Below are 13,258 nucleotides of genomic sequence, written 5' to 3' on the forward strand. Positions count from 1 at the left end.
GCCCTGGCCACACCTGGGAGCTAGATAAACTTACAGTAAAGAAGAAATCTCAAACACAATCAATTGACTATCTTCAGCAATCCATCAACGCTTACTCTCAAACTCAGGGCAAAACCATTTCGATATTATTAAAGATGAGTTATATAATTCACGGCAAAGCACTTCACAGTTTTTAACACTAACTTGACATATTACATCCCCTGCCTTTATAGGCATTTAATTACAGTTAAACACTGAACTAACAATAGTAATTTATAATAGTCTTAACAAGTCGACTTCTCCAGAGCAAATAGGTTCGAACGGCTGCCCAAATTGGTCCAACAACTTGTAACCAATTCCCAAACTTGGTGTATGTTGTAACAAGAGAAAAGAGAATGAAGATCTTGGGATAAAATGCGTTCCTTGCAAGGCTGGTGATATCTCATCATCCAGAAGTGCACGACTTCTTATCCATTGCACTGTTTGAGTACTGAATCCAAATATAACTTTTGAGTACAATAGTAAGGATCCAAGGTACACCAGTTGCTTCTTTCCATTATCCTCTTGCACATCTTTGCTGAGAAGTCTACACTTGATCATAATAATTAGTTAGTTTTAGGAATCAACTACCTATATCTGCTTAAATCCACTAACAAATAGCCAAATGTAACCATAAAAAGATTTACCTCAAGTAGGGATTGGGATCATGATAGGGTAGCAAAATAGCAAGGAAATAGGTTCCATAGTGTTAAAAAGAGGTCAAAATGGGGATTGAAGATGGTATTAATAGGAGCAAAACATAGGATAAACAATGCTAATTGTTATCTGATGTAGATAATTTCATTTCAACATTTCATATAACATTCACCTCATAACATTATTTCATCATTAGCAATTATGTAGAGAGAACAATGAAACTAGACAAAAGCATACACAATAGAGACACTAGGAATTAGGTCAAAGACAAGGGAAAAACCCCTCAAGGGGGAAAACCCAACAAAATTCTTTTACTATTAGATATTCATCAATTTTTAAGCAGAGATACAAAGTAAATCCATAGTGAGATACACCAATATATCAGGCCTCCTAGGGCCAATCAAATTCAGTTCACAACTTCAATTGTGAACTGAATTTCGGTAACCAAATGAGTTCTAGAAAGATTCTACCATATCATTGTTGCAAGAAACAATATCACCATCAAGCATTGTCACATCTACTAGGATATATCAAGTATATCATGTTATCAAGGAGATGAGTGATCCATCTCTATTGTATCAAAGCCACAACCATATTGAAGGAACTGCCACATCGAATCACAGCTATACCAAGCCACATAAGGGTTCCTTCCATGTCATACATACCATAGGGTGTCTATTATGTCATACATACCATAGGGTGTCTATTATGTCATACATGAGGTTTCTACCATGTCCTACATACCATAAGGTGTTTTTTATGTCATACATGTGGTGTCTGCAATGTCATACATACCATAAGGTGTTTTCTATGTCATACATGTGGTGTCTACCATGTCATACATACCATAAGGTGTCTATTGTGACATACATGTGGTGTCTTCCATGTCATACATACCATAAGGTGTATGTTATGTCATACATGTGGTGTCTTCCATGTCATATATGTGGTGTCTTCCATATCATACATACCATAAGATGTCTGCTATGACATACATATGGTGTTTGCCATGTCTGTCATATGAATCAATGTTGTGTATATAGTTAATTCCATACCATAGATATTAGAATGCTACCATATCATATCAATGAGTCTTATAGATATTACAATCTCATAATATATATATATATATATATATATATATATATATATATACATAATGTAGATCATTGTCTATTCATCATAATGTCAGCCATACAAACATGAATCATATAACATTGCAACCTACAGAGTCATGTAATAATGAGGCACAAATATGTATATGCAAGCCATTGTTAGCATATGTAAGTCATGGGCTTAATGTGAGCATATACAAACCACTGTAAGGATATATGTTCCACAATGAGAGATATACGAACCATTACAAACCATTGTAAATATATTAGCCACCATGAAGGGTATACGAACCATTGTAAATGTATGTGCCACTTAGAAAGGTATACGAGCCATCGTACAAGTATGTGCCACCATGAGAGTGATGCTTACATGGTTGTATGCAACTCTGAGCTACTAGTGTGTACAAGTCAATGAGATGCAATCCTATGTCATTGTATTGAATGATGTGGAGCCACGATGTCACACAACAAAAGTCAGTGTGACAGTTTTATGGTGTAATGCCATGATGTCACTTTGTAATGTTGTCAAGCGATGTCATAAAAAATAACTATGAACCATAACGTATGCAAGTCACCAAATGAATGCAAACCACAACAGTTAGCCGAGCCATAATAATGCAAGTCACTAAATGAATGTGAACCACAACAATTTGCAAAGCCATAATATATACGAGTCATTGTGCATCATTTATACACTTAATAAACAAGTCTCTAAGCATACACATGCACAAAGAATAGTCAACAAGAATATGATGAGCCACAAAGAATAGACATGAGCATGAGAAGATTATACAAACCACAAAAATCATTCCCTCAAATTGATGTATGTTATGAACGAATGAGTGTGCCAATATATAGAGAATATGATAATTGATGTATGTTATGAACGAATGAGTGTGCCAATATATAGAGAATATGATATGCAAGAAGGGCAAGCTGACTTGACCTTGTTTTGGAGGGAAACAACAATTCAAAATTTAGCTTAAAATAATATTTTATTTCTCTTTAATAATTTCTTTCCCAATGTGAAATTTTCCACATTAGATATTAATGAAATGAGTGTTATACCAATTTGCACATTTCAATAATAAATTTCCCTTTACCCAAATTGAATTCATATTAGAGGTGAGATGGGTTGTCCTTGGGGTAGTTGGGTTTCCCTTTAGGAAAATTCATCTCATGGCTACCCAAATTTCAACATCAAGTTCTTAAACTAGGAGGTTGACAAGTCCATTTTGAAGAATTTGTCTAAGAAACTGCAAAATAGAAGAAGTATTTTATGCAAATTTTGTCCAAACAAATGGAAGATAAGTTATGCTTGAAGTGTTTTTCACTTAAAAAACCACGTGTTCAAGATAAAGTTAGTAGAGACAATTATTTATTGTACATAAACTCCAACATAAGGCCAAAGTCGACAAGTTACTAAGTTTTTATAGAACGGTCGCTGAAGGAAAATTATAGCTAGCATAAAACTTATATTGAGTTTGATGTAGTCTACCTTTTTCCCAGTCGATGTCTGGATCAAGAGGAAACTAAGATCAAGCACACATTCAAGCATGTATATGGTGGATCAAGAGGAGACTAAGAGCATGTCTAAGGCATGTAGATGCCTATATCAATAGGCGATTAAGAGCACCTACTTTTTCCAACAAATGCAAATTCACTTTGAGGTAGGAAGAGGATCGTCATTATGTCACTAAGGGGAGGAATATTTTCACCATGTTTCATGTGGGAAGAAGAAGTCGATTTCTTCATTTATTTGAAACGTTTGTCCCTTCTTTGGATGGGGTTATTCATTGCCAAATTTAGTTTCCATTAAGACCATTTTCACAAATTTGAAAAACCAATAGCCCCAATGCATTGACTCAAAGAGAAAAAACAGCCTCAATAAGGAGCCAATTATAGATCCATAATTGTAACCTACTTCTCATCCTACATCTCTTTATTAGCAAACAAAAAGTGGAACTAAATTATATCATAGACAACACCTACAATTAAGAAAAAAGAAATAGCATGTTATTCATGGTACTACTTTGTACTTCTCTAAAAAAATCTCTATAGAATCTAACATCATGGTTATGAATTTCTTGCATTATTTTAACCATAATCATCGGTGTGAGTAAGGTGGATAATATCAATACAATCAAGTAAACTTTATGCTCAATAATTGCATAAAGTTTTTCAAATTGACATAAGAACTTATTTATTGATTATGAAGTTTTTTGTGCCATTGTTCCCTTCCTCATCATGATGACTCGAAATCCATAAGATCTTCTAATAGAAAGAGCCCATTGACTCCTTTCTGGGTGATCTAGACTCTGATAGCAGTTTGCAAGAATGTCCATTGTTCATTCAAAGTTAAAGAGGTCAGTGAAATCCTACAAGAGATCCTCTCATAAATATCAAGATATTATTGGCCCTATTTGAGGAAATTCTTTAATCGAACCAAGAGTAGGGGGTTTTTCAATTCATTTTAGAGCCTTAAATGAAGCAAAGGTTAGCAATGTTGTATCAATTGAAATGTATTCTCGAGAGTTTGAGATATGCAATAACTCCAAGAAAAGTTTAGGATAAACGATAATTAACACACATTATGATTGATAGGTTTTATGATGACATGTCTAAATGGTAATTACTTATAAAACTCAATTTAAAAAAAAAACATTTAATAAATATGTTAAGTTAATACTTTAGTTTTACCTTTAAGGTATTTGAAAAAGAGATTTTAGAATATTAAGATTAACAACAAATGCAAGATCATCTAATTCCAACCCAATTTTAATGGCTTTCTTAAGACTATTAATTCTCCTCAAGAAGTCACATTTTAATTACTATTTCTTTATACATTTTTTTAAACAGAAACGATTGAATTTTATTGAGAAATATGGTTGGGCCTGAGCCAAACAACCTCTATTACAGTCATTTGTAAGATTTCTGGCATTTCAGAATCCACATAATCTGGCTTTTTCATTGGAATTTCGTTGTTGCTTTTGATTCTTTTGGGATATCTTGAGAGTTCCTTGCTTTGCGCTTAGAGTCTAAATGCCTGGATTTTTCTTTCAGCTTTTCTTTGGTGGGATAAGACAAACCTGACTTACCCAGAATCACTTCCAGCAACTCGATAACTGTAGTCTCTGACATTGCTATTCCTTTCCTTTATCTCACTGGATGAGAGCTAAATGCTTAAGTGAACGCGTTAGCTATGGCAAGCCAATTGTGTGGTTCGAATTGTACTGCTGGAGCAGCGATGAGTCAGAACTTGCAATGGCTGCGATGATTGACTTTCCAACAACATTTGTCTACCTGTGTCAAAGCCATGGATCAGCGTCAGTCTTCTGCATTCAGATGCGATTTGGATGAATGTTGTGTTCGCCAAGATTTGCACTTTCATGGAGACAGAACTATTGCGAAGGGAGTGCAAAACAAAGACATTGCCTTGGCTGCCCTGTCCATGCTCAGTTGTCCTTCTCTGTTAAGGAATTGGGTGCCTTTCAGTTTCTTCATTGTTCTTTGACAGAAAACCTTGTGCTAATAGACATCCCTTATTTTCCATAATGTCAGCTTCCTTGTTCATAGTTCGGAGGATATGGTAGAATGAGCAGGAAGTGAAGTTTTGCAACATCTTTCTTATTCTTTCAAGGGTCCTATTAAGCGTAGAGTTATTGAGTTGATCACCAATGTTTAGGATTTTAATCCAGATTTCGGAATTGTCGAAGACTTGAAGGTTTTCCCCTCCGTTCCTTTGAGCAAGCTGACACGCTTTGAATAGTGCAAGAATCTCAGCTTAGTTGTTAGTGCTTTGTCCTAGACCCCAACTAAAGCTGTCATTTTTGTGCCTGTCTGAGGAGTAGATTGTTCCTCCTGCACCTGATATCCTCAGGTTTCCTTTGGAGGCTCCGTCGAAGAATATCGTGACTTTGCCCTGATTTTTCCACCAGTTTTGAAAGTCCGCCTCAGAGATCCGAAGTCACCACTCTGGATTGTGGCAAGGCCAAGAGAGGTTCTTTTTGTTGCTGGCCCGTCTCAGGGATTCACCTAGCCAGCTGAGCTCTTCAGGGAGTAGAGAATTGTTTGACTTATGAGGTCTATTTTCGTAAGTTTCCAACAATAGAGATTTGGCCTTGGCAGTCACTGTATTGGTGGATTGTAATATGTTGTTGAATATGGCTTCATTCCTTGCCAACCAAATTCCCCAGTAGATGTATTTTGGAATTGCATTCCAGATTTTAGCCCATGTTGATTTTCTCTTCAGAGTGTGAGGATAGCGCTCTTTCCATGTGGCGAAGAGACTAACTATTGAAAGCTGCTCTGGAATTTGGGCGTTGAGCCCCAACATTGCTTGCAACCAGACTTCTTGAGAGAAGTGGCAGTTGATGAACAAGTGTTCAATTGTTTCCTGAGCCTTGCAATAGAGAGGGCATCCATGGGGACTAATAATTCCTCATTTCTCTAAATTATCTCCAGTGAGGACCCTTTTGTGCATGAGAATCCAACAGAAGAAATTGAATTTTGGGAGGCCAAATGGGTCCCAGACATGCTGAAAAAGATTTGTAGATTGGATCTGAAGCAGTTGTTATTGAAGAGATGCAAAGCCCTATCGTGTTGAGTGAGCTCCGGTCTTCCCCCAGCCCCACTTGTCCCTCGAATGGAGATGCACAGGAGCCAGACCAGAGAGCTTAGCTAGAAAGAGATGGAGTTGAGGGAGCATCCAGTCAAGGGGGTGATGGAGAGCCCAATTACTCCAATTCCCACCGGAATCCCAATTGCATATGTTAGCAAGTTTGTGAATACATTTTTGGATGAGCCAGTTGCACAAATTTGCAATTTCCAGTGCAAGATTTAGGGGTTGGAGGCCCATGATCTAATCTTCCCACAGTTCAATTCTTCTTCCGTTTCCTGGGATTCTGTAGAGATGATATTTAAAGGACTCCTAACCTTGGCTGCACAACTTCCATAACGTGGTTCCTTTGTGGGAAGCTCCTTCTTCCATATTCTTTATTGAGAGTCCATGCAGATATTTTTTAATTATAACTTAGCTTACAGGATGTCTTTGATTTGAGAAGATTTTCCAGAGAATCTTACCTCCCAAAGCCAGATTGGCCATCCCAGGATCTCTTACCTGTAGTCCACCTTCAGATATTGGCCTTTTCACTATGTCCCAGCTTACAAGATGAATTTTTTTTTGGTTCCCCTTTCCTCCTTGCCATAGGAAATTTCGAATCAGCTTAGCTAGTTGTTCGGTGATCATTTTTGGAGCTAAAAGGAATGAAGCTTGGTAGATAGGAAGGGATGAGAGAACTGACTTAACAAGAGTGAGCTTCCCGGCTGTGGTAAGCCACTGTCCGCCCCATGTAGTCATTTTTGCCTTGATTTTGCTGATAATTTCCATCCAATGAGGGGCCTTGCTGGTTCCCAATGTTAAAGGCAGGCCTAGATACTTGAATTTGTCCCAAGAGACATAGTCGGTGAAGCCCAGGGCTTGGGAAATCCTGAGAATAGTTTGCTGGTCTACTGCCCAGCCATACACTGTGCTTTTCCTCTTATTGACCATAGCTCCGGAGACTCTGCAGAAGCTTTGGATTACTCCATTGAAGGCCCTTGCTATTTTAATGGAGGCTCCTCCCATAAGGATAGAGTCATCGGTGAACAAGGCATGATTGATTGGGATTGTTCTGTTTATTGCCCTGATGCCTGGAAGTGTCCCATTAAGCTTCTCTGTTATTTCTTTATACATTTAATGAAGAGCACAAATTCACAGTTTAAATACAACTCTTTATAATTTTAATTAAAAGCATAAGAATACTAAAACTTATAAATAATGTGATAGTTTACAACGTTAGGACAAATAATGTGTGTTTACTATATTAAAATAAAGAAGATATTGTAGATTGACTAATTTTGAAAATTACTTACACGAAGTACAAGTTGCTTTCAAACAACCAAATCCTTCACATAAAATGGAACAATAACTTTGTAATAAATATTATGCTTTGTGAGATTAAAATACAAATGCATATCATGTTTTCAATGCATATGCTCAAGCTTTGTGTGTACATGACCTAGATCCAGATTGGCAGTTGCAATGGAAGTTGCAACCAACCAATATGAGATTGTGTAACATTAAAATACAAGCAATGTTTTTATTCAAATGACGCAATGCTCATAGAGCACATATAATTTGCATATGGAAATGTCTTTGGTTGGAATTTTAGCCCACTTGGTGAGTGCACATTCATTTTTATACCTCGCTTCCTTCTGGATGAAGGATATAATGACTAAAAATTCGATGTGACCATCTATCATTGATTATTATATTGAAATCCAAGTTACAATCATGCATATTTTCCTTGCATGGTTTTTATTAGAATTAAAAGAAAAGTAGGTTTATTCTCAAATGAAGTATGCATAAATTTGTGACAAGGAAGACATTGAACTAAGTGCCAAAGTTAATACTGACAAAGGTAGCATTCCCAAAGCACGAGAAAATTCCAACCTTGTCAACATGAAGAAGCTTAAGTCTATCATTGTGAACTGAAAATGAGTTATTTTTGGTAGAGTGGATTGCATAAGTTAAAGAACTCATTTTTCATCAAATTGAGGAAAGCAAGCCCACAAAGGATGCCCCACCTATGCATGTGTTGAAGGCTATGCTAAGTGGAAATCTAGAGCATCCCATACCTAAATTTATTTCATTGGGATCTTAATAGTATCATAAACCCAAACTCAAGAAAAAACATGGAGGTAGGTCTTCATTATGTCGCATTCTCTAAGACATGTTTGCAATGATTGAAGGCTTGTAGCCAAAGTTTGAGCACTTCTAGAATTGATGGCCATCAGTCACCAAAGTGAAAGGATTCCAAAAAAATGCTCTCATGATAATGGTAGATTCATTATTTCTTCTATATTTCTTATTTAACTAGAGTGTGCAGTTGGAATGGTGTTTATATAAAGTGTGACATTCTCAAGTAGAATCAAATCCCTCTTTTAGTGTTGAAAGAAATTTTTGAGAAATTTGAATTGTCGTGGATTCTTCATTTGCAAGATGACATTATAGAATTGTTCCAAAGGGCATGCAAGGAGTTATGTTTGTTCCATTTCTTCATCTTCAAATATGCAATCATTGATGATGCACTAATGGACTTGCATTTGTTGGGTTGCATTCATGTTATTGTTTCACCATTCTTGAAAATAGGATTGGACTCCTCACATTTGTCTCAGTTGAAAAGAATCTCCAACCTTCTCAAGTAGTGTGTAGTATTTTCTTTTTCACTCATTGAACCAAGGGAGAATTTCCCTTCAAAGTATACATAGTGTGGGAGCTCGCAAAGGTGGCAATTAAGTTCATATCCTTTTCTATGAGGCTTCCCCATATGATATGGTTCAACAAGAACTTTGATATAGCTTCCATGGATGATAATATCCTTTGTAGTTTACATTGAAGTGTTCTTCAGTAACCTTCCTGCATTGAAATTTGTTGACGAGACCCGTCAAAATACCATAATGAACTTTCTTCATATGATGGACTACCTCATTGACACTCTTGAAGGTATTCATGAGCTCATGAAATCTCATGTCATTAGTCACCAAAGCATGACATTAACCAACAAGTATATAGTTGAAATGTGGGAGACCATGCATCACCTCTTATTTTAGGGCTACATCCAGTTTTATGAGGATTTGGAACACACACACAAGAAAGTGCTTATCCCCAAATATTACAAGATCAAATCAGAAGTGCTCCTTCAAAATCATTTCATTATTCTCATTAGTAGTATTTCTTGAGCCCATGGAGTATTGTAGTTCTTCGATTTGGAATTTTCAATTTGGCCATGAACATGGCACAAATCTATTGTAGTTTATGGGAGTGCAACTCTAAAACGTTAAAATAAAGTTTCCAAGTTGTCATATCATAGTTATAATTTTTGTTGGCATATTGTATTTCATATCCATATTGTTTAAGATTTTTATGATAAACACTTATATTATATTTATATTTATCCTCAATTTGTTATTATAATAATAATCAAAATAGAAAATTCTATTATTTCATAAGTGTTTCCTCTTTCTTATTGAACACACACATATATAATAAATGTTATTATATAAATATTTTTAAAAAACTAATTTAATCTTTAACTAACAATTTACAACTTTCGATTATTTTGTAGATTAAAAACATAACATGCATTATTATTATTAGATCTGACCCAATTAATCTTTAACTAACAATATACAACGGGTCAATTAATCTTTAACTAACAATATACAACCTTCCATTATTTTGTGGATTAAAAAAATGGCATGCCATTATTATTATTATTAGATCTTTTTAAATGACCCAATTCTTCTTTAGTTCTGTAAGCGTCCTATGAACCTTTTGTAAAGAATAAGTATTTTGATCGGTAAGATTTGAATTATATCTATACTTAAAGTACCATTGATAGTTCTGTAAGCGTCCTATGAACCTTTTGTAAAGAACAAGTATTTTGATCGGTAAGATTTGAATTATATCTATTCTTAAAGTAGCATTGATACTTCTTTGAATTGAATCTGTACTTCTTTGAATTGAATCTATATTCGGAATTCCATTGATACTTTTTGTTTCATAGCAAACGCCTCGTTCATGCTCAAATCTAGATTGCTATACGTTTGAGACCAATTCTACGGCCATACAACACGTTGTGTGTTTTCCTCGATTGTGAGACTGAAACAGAGTGCGGTTTTCTACAAGACTTCAACGATAATATAATTTTGATGGTAAGTACGAGCTCATCCACAATTTTGAATGGCTTTGAATTTTTATGAGTGGAAACAAGCAACCATGGTGTGCCGCTTTGGTTTTAGCAGCTTTGGCACTAAATTCTCCGGCAATTCTCTGGCAACCATGGTGTGCCGCTTTGGTTTTAGCAGCTTTGGCACTGAACTCTCCGGCAATATTTAAAACCATTACCTGGCCGACACATGGGAAATGTGCATACCACGCTGCCTTATCTGTGCAGACGCTTGGAATGTAACTCTATGAGCCGTGGACGCTGGCAAATTGATTTGGGCAGACGCGTTGATAATTAGACGGGAATACTGAAACAACAAAACATCATTTATCCCACATGATAAACACTAAAGTCTATTCTAACTCTATAAAAGAACTGCTGGTAAGAACAATTAACGCCCATAGAGAGATGCTCCATTCAACGACCCAGATCTGGCCACTGTGGCGGGGACACTTGTCATTCATCCACTGGCTAAGATTTAGCCAATGTAGTGCCGCCACTTGTCACTTAAATCCGCTCAAATCTGGCGCACACTTGTTAAGCATTCAACGGCCCAGATCTGGCCACTTATCAAACAACCAGTGGCCAATATCTAGCGGCACTGTGGTGCCGCCACTTGTCACTCATCCAATGGCACAGATCAGCCACTGTGGTGGTGCCAGATCTGGCCACTTATCAAACAACCAGTGGCCAATATCTAGCGGCACTGTGGTGCCGCCACTTGTCACTCATCCAATGGCACAGATCATGCCACTGTGGTGGTGCCACTTGGCAGGCATCCAACGGTTCAGATCTGGCCACTGTGGTAGCGCCACTTGGCACTCATCCAACAGCCCAGATCAGGCCACTGTAGTGGTGCCACTTGGCAGGCAACCAAAGGTTGAGATCTGGCCACTGTGTTAGCGCCACTTGTCACTCATCCAATGGCCTAGATCAAGCCACTGTGGTGGTGCCACAAGGCAGGGATCCAACAGTTCAGATCTGGCAACTGTGGTAACGCCACTTGGCACTCACCCAACGGTCCAGATTAGGCCACTGTGGTGGTGCCACTTGGCAAACATCCAACTGTTCATATCTGGCCACTGGGGAGGCGCCACTCGTCACTCATCCAACGGCCTAGATCTGGCCACTGGGGAGGCGCCACTCGTCACTCATCCAACGGCCTAGATCTGGCCACTGTGGAGGCGCCACTTGTCACTCATCCAACGGCCCAGATCTGGCCACTGTGGAGGCGCCACTTGTCACTCATCCAACGGCCCAGATCTGGCCACTGTGATGACGCCACTTGTCACTCATCCAACGGCTCAGATCTGGGCATTCTGGTGGCGCCACTTGTCACTCATCCAATGGCCCAGATCTGGCCACTGTGGTGCAGCCACTTGTCACTCATCCAACGGCTGAGATCTGGCCACTGTGGTGCAGCCACTTGTCACTCATCCAACGGCTGAGATCTGGCCACTGTGGTGCAGCCACTTGTCACTCATCCAACGGCCTAGATCTGGGCATTCTGGTGGTGCCACTTGTCACTCATCCAACGGCCTAGATCTGGGCATTCCGGTGGTGCCACTTGTCACTCATCCAACCGCCTAGATCTGGCCACTGTGATGTCGCCACTTGTCACTCATCCAACGGTCCAAATCTGGCCACTGTGGTGCCGCCACTTGTCACTCATCCAAAGGCCCAGATCAAGCAATGTGATGACGCCACTTGTCGCTCATCCAAAGGCCCAGATCAAGCAATGTGATGACGCCACTTGTCGCTCATCCAACGGCCGAGATCTGGGCATTCTGGTGGCGCCACTTGTCACACATCTAACGGCCAGATCAAGCACTGTGTTAGAGCCACTTGTCACTCATCCAATGGCCTAGATCAAGCCACTGTGGTGGTGCCACATGGCAGGGATCCAACAGTTCAGATCTGGCAACTGTGGTAACACCACTTGGCACTCATCCAACGGTCCAGATTAGGCCACTGTGGTGGTGCCACTTGGCAAACATCCAATGGTTCAGATCTGGCCACTGTGGAGGCGCCACTCGTCACTCATCCAACGGCCTAGATCTGGCCACTGTGGAGGCGCCACTTGTCACTCATCCAACGGCCCAGATCTGGCCACTGTGGTGCCGCCACTTGTCAATCATCCAAAGGCCCAGATCAAGCACTGTGATGACGCCACTTTTCACTTATCCAACGACCCAGATCTGGCATTCTGGTGGCGCCACTTGTCACTCATCCAATGGTCCAGATCTGGCCACTGTGGTGCCGCCACTTGTCACTCATCCAACGGTCCAGATCTTGGCAATCTGTTGCCGCCACTTGTCACTCATCCAACGGCTCAGATCTGGCCACTGTGGTGCCGCCACTTGTCACTCATCCAATGGCCCAGATCTGGGCATTCTGGTGGCGCCACTTGTCACTCATCTAACGGCCCAGATCTTGGCAATCATGTGGCGCCACTTGTCACTCATCCAACGGCCCAGATCTGGGCAACCTGGTGGCGCCACTTGTCACTCATCCAACGGCCCAGAACTGGGCATTCTGTGGCACCACTTGTCACTCATCCAACGGCCTAGATCTGGGCATTCTGTGGCGCCACTTGTCACTCATCCAACGGGCCAGATCTGGGCATTCTGGTGGCGCCACTTGTCACTCATCTAACGGCCCAGATCTTGGCAATCTGGTGGCACCACTTGTCACTCA

The sequence above is a fragment of the Pinus tabuliformis genome, chromosome 9 (genome assembly GCF_031772625.1).
Source record: "Pinus tabuliformis cultivar Carrire ecotype Pingquan chromosome 9, CPIR1, whole genome shotgun sequence".
Classification (NCBI taxonomy): domain Eukaryota; kingdom Viridiplantae; phylum Streptophyta; class Pinopsida; order Pinales; family Pinaceae; genus Pinus; species Pinus tabuliformis.